Consider the following 21,690-nt stretch of genomic DNA (forward strand, 5'->3'; position numbering starts at 1 on the left):
TTGTTGAAGGCATATTTATTTTAAAAAAACTTTAATCTTAATGTTAACCGATAACTTCATGTGCCTCTACATGAAGCAGTAAATAATCATCGGCGCTGCAGTCTTCGTGTGGGAGCACTTTATTAGCCTTGATCGCAAATATTTGTACATAAGGAACAAGTTCTGCAAATTGCCGTCTTCAAATGAGAAAACATTTAGGAAACACATTACCCGCCAATATTCAACGAGTATACATATTAAAATATTTGCATAACTTCGTGAATCACCCTGTATATAAGAAAACCGTACAGCAATAGTATTACATATCACTTACTACAAGGAAGTAGTGTCTACATCGATCTTCGTTGCTAGACATTTTGTCATAAATGTATTTCACAGTTCATCTGCGCGTTACGTTAAGAGTTACTATATGGAAAGATATCCACAGTCAAAAATATACCACAAGGTATATTCGGAATAAACGTATCTCATAGTAAAGGCATTATATTACGCCGCACAGAATTACTAATGCAGTATGTTCAGAAAAGTTGTATAATATGGATTTAGCAAAATAATGAAGCTGTAAAAGATCAGTTACGACAAAATGTCTAAATACAAAGCAAGATGTACACACTACTGCCTCGAACTAAGCTATATGTAACACTACTGCTATGCAGGCTGTTTAATTATATTTGTTCCACTGAATACAGACCTGCAAGCTTATTGCATACGTTTATGGGTGAATGATGTACTCCCTTCCGTTTCTTGCTGAGATTTTTTGTGTTTTTGTAAAGATCACGTTCACTTCTCAGATGCGCTGTTTATTTTGTTAATTTTAAGTACTGTTCTTGCTGACAATGTATATAAGTGAATAGCGGGGCGTAATATTGTGTGTTGAAGTAGATACACGTGAAGATGGTTTCAAATGGTGTACATGAGTTAGGGTTATATTACAACTAAGGGCAATGAAATGAATAGGGCCTGGTGCCAAAGTTTACTTTGATGAATTATCGGCATCAAATAAAGTATGTAGCCATGTTTTCTTTTTAGAGTAGATTGGTCCCAATTCTTCCAAGACTTCATACTTTGAGATGCCGACAATTCCGGGTCAAAGTTCTTCCCAGATGCTAAATACACTCCTGTATTCATATAAACATAAATACAGTGAACGCGATATCAATATATCGACTGTAGGTGGATTTTGGTTTGCTGGCTCCGTACCTGAAATGAATTGCCAGCTTTGAAACGCGTGATGAGGCTTTAGCCAAAGGTAGTTCAATAAATAAGCACTCAGTTCAGATACCTGCTACTGTGTTTTCTGGTATTGCAATGTCATTTAGAGGTTAATTTCGCATTTAGATAGTCGTGATATCTTTCGCTTAAGCCGTTTTCGTCTTTTTTGCGAAAGTTGATTATAGTTTCGATCGAGTTACCCACCATCATTTTTATAACTTGGATGGGTGGCGCAATGACAGTAACACTACCCGACTTACAAACTTTGAACAAACGCTCCTTCCTATTCGTGCAGAATTTTTCACTTTCATTCTTTCGCAGACCTACGGGGCCAGAGTTATTCAGCCGAAACGAGAGATACGGAAGTAGTTTTATTCGGTCACAGCTGTGATCATTTGTGAAATTGTAGGAAATGTGGGACACAGGTCATTTTTATGGCTGCATTGGAGTATGCGATCAATAGATAGTGGCACGTGAAAAGGGCAGGGTGTTACCAAAACAAATTGTATAACGAAGTCGAATAGTAGTTCGAAATGGACGATCTGTAGTGATACTCCACTATTAACGTAGAATAAGTAATAGTCAAATTTCTGCCACGCTTAACTTTTAGACGAAGAACTGTAGTCCATAAGTAGAAATTCTTATACGGCATTTGCCCGCTCTTTTAAAATTATCGTCACATTTTAAAGGTTGCTACGGCATCCATCAACCGCCATCGATGCTGTGGTACTGGTGACACACCCATAGCATCGGCTCCTACAGAGGAGTATATCAGCACCACAATGGTTGACACTGTTGGAGCTTCTTTCATGGTAAGTCATTTCTCAGGCACGAAATACAAATTTTTAGGACAATACTTAATATTAGCGGTAATTCAAGCAAGTGTAATATTATTGCTACGACAGTTTCCCAGCCGAAGTCAGTTACCATCAGATTCTTCACTGTTGTTCAGTCGTGTTGTAAAACTAATCAAAATTTTATATCATACTAGAATTTGACGTTCAAGTCAACTTCAAAGTTTCTTATACATTTTTAAACTTGTGTACGTAGAGGTCCAGTTTCTATCTGAGAAATGTGTAAAACTTGTATTGACATCGGAACATGCAAATCTCGGTGCAGGGCACCAGAACGTGAAAAATTAATTTTGAACGGAAATATGTGAAGCCTACGCTACACGATGCCAAAGCCACACTATCCGGGTTCATCAAACAACTCGTCTGCGACAAAGCAGTTCGTTTTCAACGAAATTTACGTATGTCATCTGACTGGAAAACAAAATGGCTAAGATTAAAATGTTGGCCTTGAATCTTGCAGCCGGCGGTGTGGCCGGGCGGTTCTAATCTCTTCAGTCTGGAACAGTCCGACCGCTACGGTCGCAGGTTCGAATCCTGTCTTGGGCATGGTTGTGTGTGATGTCCTTAGGTTAGTTAGGTTTAAGTAGTTCTAAGTTCTAGGGGACTGATGACCTCAGATGTTAAGTCCCATAGTGCTCAGAGCCATTTATTTTTTGAATCTTGCAAATATTTAGCTTTAGTCTTACAAACAAGTACTGTATCAGAAATGTTGTTGTAATTACACAGCAATTTAACACAAAATTTAACGCGTCTGACTTTCTGATAAAAGTGCCTGAAAACTCACAGGCTAACACTTTACTGAAATCTACTGGTATTAGCCCTCTGAACTGAAACTGTTTCACAAATACACTCTGACAATCACTGTGCGTTGTAGCGGACATAAACTTTGATGGTACTTAAAGTTGTTGGCCCACCTGTGCGCACGGAACGCTCGTTTGCTCGCAACTTGTTGCTATTAGGAACAATGATGTGTCAAAAATCAAATGTCATTTTCCGTACTTGCAATGTGCATTACAAGACGGTATCTTACTAGTTTTCACATATGCTTCTCAGTGCAAAACTCGCGTTGTGCAATACGAGTGTGCAAACAGTTATAAAAGTAAAATGAAAATGGGGTACCTAAAAAGATTGATAAATGAGAACAAAAACTCAAAGTTTAACTATGTATCATTAAGCTATAACAATATACCCTATTATTAAGTTCCCGCATATGACGTTCGCAAAAATGATTCTTAATAACTCTTCTATACAGTTGCCTTCCTTGACACTTGTTTCAACTGCAAGTCAAAACCTTATGCTGCATTATAAAATTTCTATAGCAAACTTCAACCCTAAGCAGTGTTATAACATTAAGAAGCTACACAGTTACAGATATATTAAAAAACGGCATTACCTTAAAAGTTGGCTTTTATCATTCTCCCATTAATATAATCTCATTTGCTCAATATCCTTCCTCGAAACGTATTATTAAGTCATTTTTTAAATAATGCTGCCTTCACTATACAGCATGCCAGCTTCCATCCTTTCAAGCGAAGTACATTGCCAGACTGTCCAACACACACTACCCCTGCTAGTCTGACTTACTCTGAACCCAGATTTCTAGTCTGTCTTACGATGAGGAGGAGATTTAACGTCCCGTCGACAACGATTTCATTTAGAGACCGAGTTCAAGCCCGGATTGGGGAAGGATGGAGAAGTAAAGCGGCTGTGCCCTTTAGAAGGAACCATTCCGGCATTTGCCCTATGCGATTTAAAGAAATAACGGAAAGCCTAAATCAGGATGGCCGTGCGTGGATTTGAGCTGTCGTCCTCCCGAATGCCAGTCTAGTATGCTGACCACTGCGCTACCCCGCCCGGTTTTACAAAGAATTTGATCGTTATATCGGTATTACAGACGTGGAGTACATTTGTCAAATTCGAAACTTAATTGACATTTATGGCCAAAAGTTTCTAAAAATGATCACGGCAAATAGGTCAGCCTCATTTTAGGCTCCCCAGGATAACGTAATGGTGACTGACACTTTATTTTTTTGTGCAGTGCTCCATATTTACACTGAGATTGTGCGATAACGAACTTATTTATATTAATGTTTTTATCTGTAGTTCCCACATTAAGCTCTGTTATGACACTTCTCTTTCCTTTTACGTGCCTCCGATATCTTTTGTTCAATTACTTTTACTTTCATCAGCAGTTCTGTGGGTCCATTGTCGAAGATACCGGTTATTTATCGTTTGCCACAAAACTATTCTTTGCACGGTAGTTAAATGAGTTCGGATTTCGTCTTATTACATAGTTACGTATCTACACCTCGAATACGTCCTTCTTTCCTATTTAAATGCAGTGGCTCACTTTGTAGCAAGATCGGGACAGCGGTTGTCTAAAAAACTGCTAGACGTGACCGGTACTGTGTTTTTGTGGTCCTTTATTTCTCTGGATATGACGCCATTAACATTTTGTCGCTATTGTAATTTTGTGTGTTGTCAGCACAAGGATGGTTCTGGCGTCACATATCTAAAATTTAGTTCATACTAAATTTTTTGTTGGAAGGACATCGCTTTTGTTTTCCGAAAATACTTTTATTGTACACTAGAGTATATATTTATTATTTTAAGTAGTCTTTTCCACATATCGAGAAAATGATGCAGAAATCTCAACACACAGGATTGATACAGTTGTATTGCGACAGGTCCGGAACCGCGCGACTGCTACGGCCGCAGGTTCGAATCCTGCCTCGGGAATGGATGTGCGTGATGTCCTTAGGTTAGTTAGGTTTAAGTAGTTCTAAGTTCTAGGGGACTGATGACCACAGCTGTTAAGTACCATAGTGCTCAGAGCCATTTTATTGCGACAGGAATTACGGAATTCGTGTGCTGTTTCAGCTTCCTCTAATGGTAACGGCTTATTTTGCTGCAGGCGCCGTACTTCCATTTCCACTGATGCATGGAACTGATAAATGAGACGTAGGTTCCCGCGTAATTCATGAGAAACCACATAAATTTTATTTTATACTGTGTAGCCTAATGAATTTAACGCATGCAGGAGTTACTAAAACTATTATAGAATATTGATAATGTTGCCACTTCTTAACAATAATACGTATGATGACTGAAAAAATGAAATGTCGTTTTTTGCAAGGAGCAAAATGCTTATAGGGTTTTACAGCAGGTCACTTCCAGTAAAAGACTGAATATTGGCCACACGCCGCAAAACGAGAAAAACTTACACTGTGATCTTACTAAAGATCGATGTTTACCAAGTGCCTCACGTAAAATGAACGCTCATGAGGCTTGATTCACAGTTGCAGGAGCTGAAGATTTGAGTTACGTGGTAATATGTCAGAATACTTCAGTAAGAACAAATTTTTTCAACTGCAATACAGGCGTACCTTTTATATGTATAATTTTGTTCATTTAACGGTATTAGGAAGTGACATAAAAATATATATAGTGGGATGATTGGTACTACTTAGATGAACAGAACTCAAATGCTTCTTTGCACTACGTTAAATGCTAATTAATGAATGTTCTGATTGTTAGGCACGAACAGATGTAAATATTACTCCACCGTAAGTTGGTTGTCGTAAAAGTAGTAAATATGTAACAGAAAGTACTTAAGACACGAAAAATTTAGTTTGGCTATAGGTTCGGCTATTTCATTGCTAGTTTTGACTCCTGTGTGACAACAGGACAAACAGGATGGGAAGACTTAATGAACTAGTTGTAGTGACTGCTAGTACTCGATGAGGCTTCCATCTTTCGAATAATGTTCGAATCCCAGGTCTAATCCCTTGGAGAATTCCTGGCATCAGAAGTCAGCAAATACCGAACCCTTCAAAGAGTGAAGAGTCGTTAGTGGTTCCACGCCTGATAAATGAGTCTGTAAACTAAGATAGACCTCTACTGCCATTGCCAAACAGTAAAAAGTAACGTGCATTATATTCGGTAGGAATGTGAATTTGGGACGACGTTTTGTAGCCCGTCTGCCCCTTTAGGAAGAATTCACTAAGCTTGGTTTATACTAGAACTCTGATTTAATTCTTCTTCATACCTTTTCGCTGTAATACCGTGTCTCAATGACTCAGTGCGTAAAACAGCTGTAACTGATGCCCATAGGTCCGCGTTTAAATTGTTACTAAAATAAAAATCTACATCTCTGTGTATCTCTTCTTCTTGGTCTTAAATGATACAGATGGTTCAGTTACAGTGTTACCCATGCAGACCTTACCATTTGCGTATCATCAGCTGTCGGAAGACTTATTTAGTTATCGCGATCTCTGGGTGAGAGCATTATGCCTGAATTCTAGAGGCGGCAGGGACCACAGATTGGTTGTGGTAGCAGACCAGCAGTCGCAAGATAAGTCCCGCCCGCTAGAGGGAGGGGAGTGGTGGATTTCTGGTAACGCATCTCCTCCCTCAACGCCATTCTTCCTGCTCTTTCCTCTTATCTGACTCTAAGCCTCAGACGAAGCCCAAAAAGACCATTGTTCATCCTTTTCTCTTCAAAGGATCCTTTAGGCTTTGATAATTACGTGACCAAGGAGGGACTGAATTCGCAGTGATTTTACAATATGCAAGGTATGAGCGCTTCAGATCATAAAGATACTTCGTATTTCTGTCTTTGCTGTACTCTGGGTTTCTACTCAGAGAGGACCCTTCAGATTATGTGACACTGATCCCAGGGCGCCTGTACTGAGGTGGTTTACATCAAATTTTACATCCCACATATTATTTGATGAGCAGTCTTAATCAGTAACGTTCGTATAAAATGTCATTGATAGGTCGATAACGAGGAAAATTGTGTATAACGATGCCAGGCTTATTAGCTGCAACCGTTCGGTCGTAACGTATTTTTTAATCGTACAGGATACTACAGTGTATTAATTCTTCGCGTAGCAGCGTGAAACTACGGCCAATGGTCTGTTGCTTTACAATAGATATCTATGATATTGAGGTATTTTACTGCAATACTCTTGTAGTTTTTCGTTCTGATTTTATACAGCTGTTATTAGAGGTTAAGACTCTGCTCTTATTCTTTCTTATATAAGCTGTAGATGGGTTTGATCTTCGTCAATATTTAAGTTCTATAGACTGACAGGGTAATGACCCGCAGAGAATTTATTCTGCATTTCCGTTATAATGTTACTTTGCGCTTTGTGAGAACTTTCTTTCAATGTTCTTACACTGGCAATAATCAACCTGTTTCTGTTTGCTGTCTGTCTGGATTATTTTGCGCGTAAATGGATCATTCACGTGCGGAGCACGTATTTGCCAATAATAATAACAATAATAATAATAATACAACTGCTAAGATGATACTACTACTGATGTTTGTATTGAGCAACTAGGTTCACGCAACAATTCTTAGTTGTTCCGTATTTTCCAGCACTCTTCTCCACATTTTCTTTACCTTTGTCTCGTCCTCTTGTCACGCATTTCTTATTTCTGCCTCCGCAGCCTACTAAAAGAAGTGTTTGAGTATTAAAAAAATGTTCTGTTTCAGATTATTTGGTGTTTTCTACTTTGCTTATTCTTGTAATACATGCTACTGTCAATTTCTTTTTCCAGAAATACAGAAATGTTTTGTTAGTCTCTTCTCATCCATTCGATAGAGGTGTCCAAAGAAGATTAATCTTCACTTTGCCGTTACTTCTGGTACTCCTCGTTAGTTGCTGTTTTCCAACGATATATTGCTGGTATTACTCAGTCTTTCAGGTACCCATGGTTTGCCCAATTTAGCTCTACGTTAAGCATTGGCATGCCGATCCGGCATAGAGACACTCTGGTCTCACCACTGTGATACAGTGTTTTGTTTTTCTAGGTACATACTGCTTGTTGTAGACATTTTATCAAAACATGCGGTCTTTCCCTTTAACTGTAACATTTTCCTACTTTGTTTTGCTGTATAATTTCTAAGATATTTAAATTTACTAATTCGCTCTATTTTACCTATTTGTGTTTCTACGTGTTCTGGTGCATTTCATGTGTTTCTGTCGTCAGCTCGTGGTCTAGTGGCTAGCGTTGCTGCCTCTGGATCACGTGTTACCGGGTTAGATTCTCGCCCGGATTGGGAATTTTCTCTGCCAGGGGACTGGGTGTTTGTTACCACCACCATCATCATCCGTGACAGTGGCTAGATTGTGCAGCGTAATAATTGTGCTGCGTAATGACAACTTGGGACTTTGAATGGGCGCTTATGACCGCGCAGTTCGGCGCCCCACGCCCCACAAACCCATCATCATCGTATGTTTCTCATGAATTTTTGTTTTCAGCTGAATTTTGAGGTCGGTTACCGTCACTGGTTCTTCTAGTAGATTTATTAACTTGTATTATTTCATCATTATGTACTGTTCATGCCCATTGTATTGTTAACTCACCATGGATGCCTGCTTAGTTTCATGAGAGGGCCTGAAGGCCTTAATCTTGTGAGATGAAATAAATATTTTGTAGTACTAACACGTCTGAAACTCTTAGAGATTCTTTTCTGCTTATGTAAATCAAAGACGAGTTCTTAGTTGTCAGTATTAATAGCTGTTATTTTTATTTTACAGGAAGCTGGACGGCCCGTCGCTGTTGGCGGCAAGTGAAGTCAACGCCAGCTGGTTGAGCCTCGTCCAGTCGGACTCTTTGCTGGCACGCAGGCTTAGGAGACAGAAGAAGATCGTGCGGGGTCAGCGCGAGGCCCGGGTGTTCGCTGCCGGCTACCTGCCGCTGAGGACGCCGCACTCTATACCGAAACCGTTCGCAGACCGCAACGGACGCTTCGCCGTCACCAAACCCGACAATGGTGAGTACGAAGTGTGTTTTGTTTTTATACGTCCTCCTCTGAGGTAAGATGCTGAAAAACTTTCGTGAGAAAATATCTTCTCCCCCCCCACCCCGACCCTCCCAATCTGATTTCAACAAGTTAAGTTTCCAGCCCCGAAAGGCATTTTATGCGAATATTTTTATGTGAACTCGAGAACGTTCTGCAGAAGCCTGTTCAAGGAACTGCTACCCCGCAATGTAATTATTCCCCAATCGAATTTGTCATAGAGAACACGGGGATAGAAAATCAGCCCGACAACGTCATAACAGTAAGTTGAATCTAGTGAATCTAGAAAGCTCACCCTAACAATCTTCGGGTGGAAGTGCACTGTTGTGTAGCTACGAGCACAAGACAGCCAATCAGGGAAGGGTGTGTGGTAGTCAGCGGTCTTGAAGACTCGATCGCAAGGATTTTCGAAGAGACGTAACACACCATTACTTACAATGGAGCCGCGCCTGCTTGTCATCAGCGATTACTTTGAAATTCATGGTATGTGCAGGGCTTTGCCAGAAATGAAGCTGTTCTAAGTGGGAGATACAGATGGCCATCCGTTTGGAAGAAAAAACAGCATTTTTGGCTCAGGTCGGGCGAAGCGTGAGGAATATATGTTAAAGTAGTTAACAGGCAGCAGCTGACCGAGCGGAAAGCACACTGAATGGTAATCGGAAGGTCGTGGAGTAGAGTACCTATGCGAAAACTTTTTTAAATTGTACTTTCAGTTTTTACGTTCATTAGACAGCAAATAAACGGAAATAATGCTCAATGTATTGTATCTATTAATATTTTCTTCAGTCATGAAAAGGAAACGGCAAAGGAAAATTCAGGATTGCATAAAAATTTCCAAGAAAGTATTGTACTTGCAGCATCCTCGGGGACTCTCAGAGAACTTTCCAAGGAGGATTTGTTATTCATGTGTACGGATTTACTCTATTGCAGGGTGCGATTTGTGCTTTTACCAGTGGGGGGGAGGGCGGGGGGGGGGGGAATGTCTTACGGGGTTAGTAGAATTTAAATATGTTACTAGCTTGGACCGTGGCGTTACGCATGGTTAAACAGCTATTTATAAATAGATGTTAATGCCGAAACTCACTATTGGTGCGTATGCACTATCAGAAAAGCCATCCCTTGTTACATATTTAAATGTACATTATAGGTAAAGCTTATTTACAAAATAATCTACATACTGGTACAGTTATACGAGGGGAATTCAAAAAGTAGAGGCACATTTGTGAAAAGTTGTACTTATTCTGATGATAGAAAAATGAAACACATTAATAGTATTAATAGTAAGACTTATCAAAAACTTTCAGTGTTCGGCTCCACAAATTTAAATTATATGTAAAGTTTTACTCCAGTGCAAGGGAAATAAACATCCCAGGTTGGGATGCATAAACTAACACCAGAGGGGGGGGGGATGGTCTGATACAGAGGGGGGGATATCCCCCTCATCCCCCCCCCCCCACCCCTGCAAATCGCGCACTGCTCTATTGGTTCCATTTTAACCTCCGAACAGCACTAGGGAGTTGACGCTCAAAAAGTAGGTTCCCGGTGCAGGTAAACTCCGCCCATCGGCCGTTGGGAACAACCCTAGCTACTTCGACGGAGCTTATTCGCTTGTTAGTTCTCGACCGAGTAACGTGAAGTTCTTGGAGAGAATTTGGATAACACAGTGCGAATTCTTTTTATACAGACACTTTAAAACAATTATGTCAATAAAATGCTGCGTTTGTAACGTGTCCAAGAGATAAAGGTACTGCTTGCACTGTTTTTATGACGAATGTCATCGCAGCACGTGTAATACGTCGACTGTAAAATGATTAAAGTATCTAATTTCATATACGAAGTTATCTCGTGCGGCTTACAAATCTTTCCAGAACATTATTTGCAATTCCAAATTTCCTTTAGCTTTTTCTTTTCATGCCTCTCGTGAAGATATTAATAAATATACTGAGCATTATTTCCGTTTATTTGCAGTGCAAGTAACATAAATTTTTTTATGTCATGGGTCTTTTACCTGGTTTGATGTGGTCCCGCCACGAATTCCTCTCCCGTGCCAGTCTTTTGACCTCAGAGTAGCGCTTACAATCTACATCGCCAATTATTTGTTGGGAGTATTCCAATCTGTCTTCCTCAGTTCCTCTATAGTTTTTACCTTTACAGCTCTACAGTCTGATACCTACGCTAACATAAAAGCTCATGCCTCGTCTGACCGGCGCCAGAAATGATACTTATTTTCTGGACGATTTGCCACGTGGACCTCCCGTTTCTATCACTTTTATTTCTGCCCAATCTCTGCACAGAAAACAAATTTCGACGGAATCTGTTACGACGACCGGGTGCAGTATCTTCGTTAGCTGCCTAGGTGTTTTTGTCACATTTGGAGAGGCAGGGGAAGGGGCTTGAAGAAGAGGGGCAGGATTTTCCCTAATCCTTCTAAACGGGTGCCGTTTGTAGCCGACTAGGCTAGTTTGCAGGGGGCGAAATTTCCTCTCAGACGGCCGTCTCAATAGCGCTTCTTAATCCCCTGCCAGAGAATAGCATCTTACAGCAACATTGCCAGTCTTGTGTAAGACTAATGACCAATGACGATTCGTTTGAGCAGCTGCCAGCAGGCTCAAGCTGATGCATGGAGCTGAAGTCGCACTGAGCAGCGCTTTCCCCAGATTGTGGCTACTTGGAGTGGGGCTGTTAGCCGTTTGAGCCGCGAATAGCAAGAATCCAAAAGCCGCCCGAAAAACATTTTTCTGGCGCTCTCAGACCTGTTTGTTCTACCTCAAGAGACCTTAACAAATAATACTTTCCGAAATAAAATATAATGAAGAGGTTATTGATCCTAAACACAAGGAATTCCCATAACTGTATTACAGTTTCTCAGGCCAGTTCCACTGTAACATGTGCACTTTGATTTTTACTGGTTTTCCTAATGAGGCTTATTTCAAGTTGTACTCGTGACATTACTCCAGTCATCAGTTCAGGTGCAATTATGTGTGTTTGAACTGAGCCTCACATCACGAAAATTTAATTAGAACAGTAGAAAAATATTGTTTTAGTACAGTGTGAACCTTCATTGTGTTGGACAGGATACGACTATCTGACAATTTTTAAGGGTAGTTCCATGTTACTATAATCACTAGGCAGTATTCACATACGTTTAATTCTGCAAGATGCTGATGAATTTATTCCAGAGACTGTATCGGAAGTGTCAGAATATTTACAAGAAACTACTAATTCTACTTCTAGTTGCCTCTTACTGTGTAAGAAAACCGTTGGCATTCGTCCAAGCTTCCAGTCGTCTCTGAATCGATAAAGTCCTTCACGAAACTTCCGGCAGATTAAAACTGTGTGCCGGACCGAGACTCGAACTCGGTACCTTTGCATTTCGCGGGCAAGTGCTCTACTAACTGAGCTACCCAAGCGCGACTCACGCCCCGTCCTGACAGCTTTAATTCTACCAGTACCTCGTCTCCTACCTTCCAAACTTTATACAAGCTCTCCTGCGAACCTTGCAGAACTAGCACTCCTGAAAGAAAGGATATTACGGAGACATGGCGTAGCCACAGCCTAGGGGATGTTTCCAGAATGAGATTTTCACTCTGCAGCGAAGTGTGTGCTGGTATGAAACTTCTTCGCAGCTTAAAACTGTGTGCCGGACCGAGACTCGAAAGGCAAAGATCCCGAGTTCAAGTCTTGGTCAGGCACACAGTTTTAATCTGCCAGGAAGTTTCATACCAGCACACACTCCGCTGCAGAGTGAGAATCTCATTGTGAAAGTCCTTCACGGTTTTCGAGGGAATAGTACTCGATTACCCCTACAAAAGAGTGGCAACTTCAGATAACCATGATGCGGATGGTTAACGATCACGCAGTTTATCCTCCAAAGTAGACCAGAAGAGCTCAATATTTAGATCGGCAGACTGGTGGCCAGAGTAGATGCGACACTTCATCTTAGAGCTCAGAAAACCAGTCTTGGGCGATGCGAATTGTTTGAACAGGGGCCCTGTCAGCTTGGAACGCATCACCATTATTACGGAACAAACATTGTACCCATAGGATGGGCCTGATCAGCCAAAATGGTCTCACAATCCGTGTTAGTAATGCGACCTTGCAGAGAAACCACAGGGCCCATGGAATCCAACGATATTGCAGCCAAAATCATCACTGAACTACCACCATGTTTCGCTCTTGCGATGTAATCACGGCCAGAAGTTGGAAACAGTGTGAAACGGCTCATCCGACCAAGACACTCTTCTTCATTATTCCATAGACAAGTTTTTATGGTTTCGGCATCACATTTTCTGTTACGAGAATTTGCACCACTGACTTGTGGTTTTGGCATCCCAGATAGCCCTCCATTTCCCAGCCTCCTGTTTTACCGGCGACTACGTTCGCGAGTGCAACATTCAGTTCTGAAGTGAACTTTCCAGCTGTCGTACATTTGTCACAATAAACTTCAATGACCGTCCATCACGATCACTCATCACACATTTTCGTCGGCTTTGCGACTTAGCGAACGATGTTTTTCGCTTTCGCTGTATGCGGTATAAATCTCCGTTACGGTGCCTGTTGAAACGCCAAAAACTTTGTCTATCTCCGTTATGGAGACACCCAGTACACGAGCGCCAACGATCTGCTCGCGTTCGAATTCGCGTAGATCCGATATAATGCACTCATTAACTACAGAGAACACTGTTCGGACCCGACTGACACAATGTATTGAGGACATTGCACAAGCGCCGTTCGCAGTCAAATAAAACAGCGCAATCAGCAGGCTTCGACAGCTAACCTAACCTAACCGTCTGCATTTATGTTAAAGCGTGCATTTTTCACCGTGTTTCCACGTTAGTGTGGGTGTTACCATATTTCTCTGTACTTCATTGAACCAGCGCCCTGAACTCATTCCTTCCTGTCATCGAAGAAAGTATATCTAAGTGTTGCAAAATTAGTCCTTTCAGTTTTTAAAGATCCATATGTTCAGCTATGCTATTGCATAATAAATAACTAAACAAATAAATTTTCTGGATTGTAGTGGGAAAGAAAATCGTCGCCTTTTGTCCTGTACATTGACACAGTTTTGACTGCTGAACTAGGTATGGGAAACATTGCGACTAGTACATATGAGAGATACTGCGACCACGAAAGTAAAAGTAAATATTCGAACCACTGTGTACTAGAGAAACACAGTTCACAAAGTTATTTAGCAGGACTCAAATGGGAATAGTGGAGACACTTCTTCAAGGTGTCGTAGGAGAATAAGAAATTGCCCCGTGAAAATAATGTCGTTTCCTCCTGCAGGAAAGCCTGAAAATTTTGAGGATGAAAAAGATCATGCACAACATTTATCCAAAATAAAAGTAGTTATTATTCACGAAATTTACAGAAACTCCAGTAGTGGGATATTCTTAGACACAATAATGGCGAAGGACTTCACAAGACAAACAATGGCACAGCTACATTGCATGACAGAGCACAAAATACATAAAGTTTTAGAGCATTTGTTAGGGAAGAGTGAGGTCTAGGTGTTGGTGTGTGTTACTGGACATCAAAATCTGTGGATGTCATAACTTCTCCGTCGAAGATTGCTTAAAAGTCCATCGTTAGTACAAAACAAATGTCTTAAGGTCGTGGCACGCAGTTCATTAGGGGGCAACAACCTACTTTATAAGTCTCTAATTTAAAGTATTCATTTTTCACATGTTTCAAAAAACATTAGTGTTATGAGTTTGTTCAGGTTCCACAACAGTTTTCACAAATGTTCCCCTCATGTCTATGCTCTGAGTATCTTTCGTTGTCGAGTTCATATTTAATGAACTAGGGCTAATCACAAACGTTAGTCATATATCAAATTTGAGTCTACATTACAAATCTTGGATACTTCAAAACTATATATAATCACACATGATACAAGTATAGCTATCACACCCAACAGACAAGAATTAACTGATGAAATTGTAAACTATGATGTTCAGAAAATCATAAAGTGGTTCTCTGCAAATGGGCTCTCATTAAACTCTGACAAAACACAGTATATACAGTTCCACACAGTAAATAGAATGACGCCATTAATAAATGTAGACTCCGATCAGGAATCGGTAGCTAAGGTAGAATATTAAAAATTTCTAGGTGTATGCATTGATGAGGGGTTGAACTGAAAAAAACACACTGAAGATCTGCTGAAACGTTTGAGTTCAGCTACTTATGCTATTAGGGTCATTGCAAATTTTGGCGATATACATACCATTAAATTAGCTTACCACTCCTATTTTCATTTTCTGCTTTCGTATGGCATATTTTGAGGTAACTCATCATTGGGTAAAAGTGTGTTCATTGCACAATAGCGTGTAGTCAGGATAATTGCTGGAGCTCATCCAAGATCATCCTGCAGACACTTATTTAAAGAGCTAGAAATCTTCACTGTAGCCCCAAAATATATACATTTACTTGTGAAATTTGTTATTAACAATCCGAACGAATTCAAAAGTAATAGCAGTGTACATGGCTACACCACTAGCAGAAAGGATGATCTTCACTACTCAAGGTTAAATCTAGCTTTGGCTCAGAAGGGGGTAAATTATCCTGCCACAAAATTCTTTGGTCACTTACCTAATAGCATCAAAAGTCTGACAGATAGCTGTATAGCATTTAAAAGGAAATTGAAAGAATTTCTGAATGGGAACTACTCCTACTCATTAGATGAATTTTTCTATATAGTAAGTAGGTAATTTCCCCATCCCCACCCAAAAAAAAAATATTGTCATCTAATATTGTGTGCAATGTAATATCTTGTATAGACACCTTTTATTAACCTGACACGTACCACATCATTACGAAGTGTATTCATGATCTGTGGAACAAGTACTAATCTATTATATTTCGTAGATAAATTGGATGCAGTTTTGGTTTGAAACTGAGAGATCATATATGCTGCTAGCACACATTCTGATTAATACTGCATGCTGAAGTGTGAAGGGTAGATTCCCTGATGAGTGTAATGCATTGGCAGTTTTGTACTGTTCCAGGTGGTGCGCAGCTGCTAGCTGAGCCTCTAGGGGTCAACAAAGCCGTCAAGAGGAAGAGCACCAGCAGCCTGCAGTCGGCGAAGCAGAGGTTTGCAGCGGATCGTCGTGTTATGACACCGAACATGATGGAACAGCTTGTGAAGAAAGCGTTGAGATTCTGACAACTCTGTATTCTGTCCAATAAACTGTCTTAACCAAAAATGTTTTTTTTTTTTTTTCAATACCACTACCCAATCTAATTAACAGCATGTCTGTACCGCTATTAGCAAACAAAAGGAAATGTGATAGCAATAGTGTTAACACCTTTTCCTGGGAAAGGGCGCTGCAGCTGTTCCAGTAGAATGAGAAACTTAGAGGATTAGTTTAAAATTGAAATTATTGAACTAAAGGCACTTTGCTTGTTCACTTAGTTGTCAACAATAATTATCAGCGTAGCAGAGAACTGGATCTTTTCCAAGTACCTGGTGTTAAGGGTTGACATAGTCACTATCAAGGAATGAGAATTTGTTTGCCACGTTTATGCCTAGAGTTTTTTTTACCCTGGGAACGGAACTTTATCTTTGGTAAAGAAAGATGCTTGACTGCGAACTTACATGATGCAATTGCTGAAATCAGCCTTAGAAGCATCTGAATAAAGTTTTCACATAATTATATGAGTCGAAATGGAAAACTTCTAAGTACCATTATACAGTGCTGTCGTGTTATCGGCAGCCTTTCATGTTCCTAGATTTGACCCATGTGCCAAATCGCGGAGGTAGTGTTGCAGATGTGGTTTCGTAGATATCGCATCGCCCTTGTGCCAATAAGTGCTTCCATCTGTGGTTTCAAAATTTAAAAGATACTAAAACTGCTTTTTGTTGACTACAGTTCTAATAGTTACAAACTTGCTAATGTATTCCTGTTCTGTCAAAGATAAAGCGTTGTGACTAAGTGACACTCTGAATATTTTGGATACAAATAAATTATGTATGTGTAGAGATCCATTGTTTTACCCACTCTCTCAACAAATGTGAGGTTTCTCTCTTAGAACGTTCTCCACTTCTTCTCTTCAAATGTTCTCTTAATCATACATTTTTAAAAATTAAAATAAACACATTGCTTTTCGGTAAAGTCATCACCAGATCATAAAAATACTTTTTGGAAATAACAGTATGCCAGATATGTATTAAATTGTGCAACTGCAACTGCGAAAAAATTCAGAACAAGGACATACTGGTTCAAATGACAGCATCAGAAAGCAAATAATGATAGAAGCCGTTTCTACAAAAATTGGTTAACACAAATTTTTTCTGCGACACATCTGAAGCACTTCGTGATATCTCGAGTAACAGTTTTTTCCGATCCAGGAAGAAGAGACGGCGCAGTTATCCTGCATTGAGAATGATTTACGTCAGAAACCAAACAAAAGGTAAGCAAATGTCTGTCACTCTAACTTAACAGTGTGTGTGTGTGTGTGTGTGTGTGTGTGTGTGTGTGTTTTACTACGCTACGGGTAATGCAATAGAAATAAACAGATGTGGTTCACATCATAGTAAAGCAGAGGATTCGTTACTGAGTACTTACAGCAACAGAGAACACTTCTGTTACTGCACGGCGTATGAGACGTCTTGGCTCGCCGCTCCCCCCCCCCCCCCCCTCGCCACACCCCCCCCCCCCCCCTGGAGGTGCGAATGCACTCACGAGCATTGGTGCGTGTGTTGTCCTTGCGCAAGTTAAAGTAAGATTAAGTAGTGTGTAAGCCTAGGGACCGATGACCTCAGTTTGGTCCCGTAGGAACTTTTCCAAAATCAGTTGCTAGCTGAAATAAGACAGATACTTGCTCAGTGGGTGTAGCAAGTCATAAAACTGTGAACACGCTCTTAGTAAATCTACAGTTTTGGCGTCTTTCGACTGGGACCAACAATATATATAAAGATAATGCCACCGAGGTCTCAACTGTGAAAGGGAATCCCTAGTGTGCATCCCACATATGAGTCATCTGGAGCTTGTTACTAACAGCAGACTTACCTGAAGACACTTGACAACTTATAGATCATTATATACGTTTTTAGCCGAAGCAAAAGTAGCTACGTGAAACATTCATGAAATTTAAAGCAATTATTTTAGTGTTGGAATCCGACTGTAATCACATCTGCTATATTTTTAAAATTGTTAAGCAACATGGATTACTACTTACCTGTAATATATCTTAATATATTCAACCGAGTGTGGTAGCATTGGCGGCGGCATGGGGTCACCTGAAAGCCAGTAAACCAATGAAAATACGTAAAAAACCCTTGTATAATTAATATTTACGTTAGTTCGCTTTGCAAAAAGTTACTCTAGTGCGTAAATTTCATCCTTGAATTATCGTTCTATAAGATCTGCAAAACACCCGCATGCTGGTTTGATCACTTTGTTGGGCTCAAAATGTTTTCGAGCGAGGATTTTCAATTGTGGGAACAGCGCAAAGTACAAGGTTGCCGAAACAGGTTAGGCGGACCAATGTTTCACACTTACAATGTGCTAGTTCTCGCTCTGGGAAACGGCCTTTGTAACCAAGCGAATTTTTCTGGCGGACCTTTTATTTATAAAAAAAATATCAGAACGTCCGTTTTCGCACTTGGCTTTGACCAGTATTCAAGAAAGCGATAAATATCTCGAAGACCTTGCCATTGTTGCTCCTTCGTATAAAATCTATCGTGTTCCACCATCTGACCTTTTTATGGCTTTAGATATTTCGTACGCCTTTAGTTGTCTTCCTTTCAAGACTATATCGTGCACAAACTCTAACAAACTTGTGAACATGGACCGCAAAAATTGCGGAAATGGCTATTGCTGCTAATGTGCGGTTTTTCACAGGATGGGTTGGTAGTCAGGGGCTCGTATTGATAGCCAATCAACAGACTGTAATAATACTTAGCGTATTTTTTGTGCAAACATACTTTTGAAATGGAACAATGCCTATTGATATTGAGACTAAAAGTAGAGTACATTACTATGTCAGTGATGTTTGTTGCAGCATTTTAGTGCGAGTCGTTTACGAGATATCGTATCTTGAAAAGTTCCCACATCGACACTTGTACAATACCCACGGTAGCACACACTGAAGAACAATACAAGTGTATACACTAGCTATGTGGGATCTGACCAGTAGCAAGACAACTCACCGTCAAAGGTTGTGTTCAAAATGGCCACCGGCCGTGGCAATATACGCTTCCTGTCTGGTATGGAGTGATTGTTGCTCATGTGGAAGCACTTCGGCGGAGATGTCCGATCAGGCTGGAGTAATACAACGTTGTATATCATCGCGTGTAGTTGGTATGTCCTTGTACACAGCGGCTTTCAGCTTTCCATCATAGAAAATAATTCTGCTGGCGTCGAAACCGGACAACGGGTCGGCCGAAGGTTCAGATTTTCTGCATCCAATCTGACGATCTGGAAACAATCCCTCTAAGACTTGCTGTAGTACGTAGTGCACTATGGCCTGGACAGTCTCATGCTGACACCAGAGGTTCCTTCTAGTCTGCACAGGAACGCCTTCTGGCATTCGCGGATTATTGTCTGGTCGGAGGCTGCAATACTTTTGCGTGTTCAGTGTTCGGTCTATGAAAAACGGGCCTATGAGCGGATGGTTCACTAACCCACACCACATGTCTACAATCCATGTATGCTGATGTTTCACAAAGCCATTGTCGAAAGATTAATAGAGCATGTTTCGGCGCTTTGCCTGACCATAATTGGTAAATATGACTTCATCATTAAACAACATACAAATATCTGGAGTATTCTTTCTCTGTGCCCATGTACAGAAAAGCTAACACGATTCTCATAATTGCGTCTTCGCGACTTTTGATGGAGAGACGTGTGAAATGGATGGAACCGTTGTCGATGGAAGATGCGTAGGACACTTACCTCACTCATGACACTTTCTCGTGCGATTTCGCGGGAGCAAACGTGCGGGTCAACTGCAACAGCAACAAGAACATTAATTTCCCCTTCTACTGTCGCCACTTGTTTCCTTCTGATACGTTGGCGAAGTGTTGCGCTACCACTTCCACGCAACTTGTAAGGTGTCAGGCAAATCCAACACCTTCCATGAAAACTCTGACATGATAAGCAAATCCGGCAGTATGTCACATAGCTCCGAATAAATCGTGACATTAAATTAACCAAAGTAATACGAGTAACGAGTGAGCAAATGGAATGCAAGAACGCCTAAATGCATGTCATACCTTCCCACCGCGAGACAGACGCAGTTCCGAGGGGAGAAACGAGAACAGAAGCCGAGAGCAGAACCGTGTTAAGCTAGAAGGCCCTACGATAAGGGACGGACACCCACGTCGCCAGCTAACCGACAGGACCACCCCCCAGCCCATGTTAAAACCTAGAGCCCTCCAGAAAAATAGTATAGATCTTACGGTAACACTAAAATGGCCACACCAGCTGCGAGTTTTAGCGTGAGACTTTTCCGCGTCTCTGTTACGTTGCAAACTTTAAAAACATTGCCCCACCACGAAAAGTATAACGTTTCTCATTGGATAGACAGACTTTTTGTAGGCGGAGCTTAAGGCTAACATTGAGACCCTGATTGGTCAGATGAAAACGCAACCAGATAGTTTTTTTTAAACCAACTTCGGTAAATTGCAGTAACGAGAAGTTAGGACACGAGAGTTGCTTCCGAGACGGCGAGGTGAGCGGAGCTGTGCTGCCCGCCACCCCCTGACAAAACACCGACAAGGTAATGAATGCACGCGATGCCGCATTTTTGAGCGCGTAAGGCTTCACTCAGAACTGCAGAAGTCTCATCTGTTACATCCCCTTTTTACGTAATACTAGTGTCGATCGTCAATTGAAGCTCATGGTATTCACATTTGCTACGTAAGTTAAAATCTGAAACGCGATGATTTTTCTGTTATATAATTATTGAGAAGCCACAGCAGCCACTGTAATTTACGACAAGTTAGATTAGTAATTGAAGATAATTGAGGGTCACTGTAGACCATTTTGATAGTTTTCTCTTTTGTGAAACTTAATTTAAACCTAGATTATAGATGTGATATGGCATAGGTCATCCTTCGATCCATTGTAGAACTTGGAAACCCATTCAGGGAATATTCGTTCACATTTTTGTTGAACGCAGTTGGCTTTTATCATCCTGTATTAAAACATTTCCTTTTATCAATAGTGCAATTTATAAACAATGTTTTTTGAGTAGAATAAAATTTCCAATGGTAAACTTAACTGCTTTTTCGACGTTATTTTACCAGCTATCTAAAAATAGGAAAGGCTTGAACCCCTTTCACTAAATTTAGTTAGTATTAAGATTCTTTTACAGGGAGTGCAGTGGAGCTGACCCTGAAATCATTAAGTATTTGGTTATATCATCGCTAGTCTCACTGAACTCTTTTGAACTCTACATGTGGTCTGGCGTCTCCTTACCAGCAACAGGTCCCAGGTTCAAACTAGTCAATTCCCTAAAAAACAAGCTCAGAGCGTCGTTGCGAGAAAGTGGTAGGGAGACACGACTTAGAACAGGCAGACACCACGCAGAATGTTAGAAACTGGTTGAAGAGTTTGGCAAGTAACTGCCAAGTTGGTTGACGTCTGTGGGAGTATCTTGCCGCACACACCGTGCAAGAACGAACAGCATTCTTGCTACAGTCTCCATAAACTAAGAGCATGTCGATTTTTTCTGCAGTGGTAAATCCCATCATCCACTCACGACCTACTGCTTGGACTGTCCCGCACTGACCAGCACTTCGGAATTCACTCAAGGAACACACAAGCACGCTGTAAGCAAACGCAACAACATCGTACCAAG

At 40.7% G+C, this 21,690-nt stretch overlaps 1 long non-coding RNA gene across 1 annotated transcript; it reads left to right on the forward strand.

Annotated features, from left to right (window-relative positions):
- The first annotated feature begins 1,930 nt into the window (after positions 1-1,930).
- On the forward strand, positions 1,931-16,009 carry LOC126158848 (uncharacterized). Its single transcript, XR_007533876.1, has 3 exons — positions 1,931-2,024; positions 8,615-8,850; positions 15,888-16,009. It is a non-coding gene; the product is annotated as an uncharacterized LOC126158848 (long non-coding RNA).
- Positions 16,010-21,690: the final 5,681 nt, after the last annotated feature.

The sequence above is a fragment of the Schistocerca cancellata genome, chromosome 1 (genome assembly GCF_023864275.1).
Source record: "Schistocerca cancellata isolate TAMUIC-IGC-003103 chromosome 1, iqSchCanc2.1, whole genome shotgun sequence".
NCBI classification, from domain to species: domain Eukaryota; kingdom Metazoa; phylum Arthropoda; class Insecta; order Orthoptera; family Acrididae; genus Schistocerca; species Schistocerca cancellata.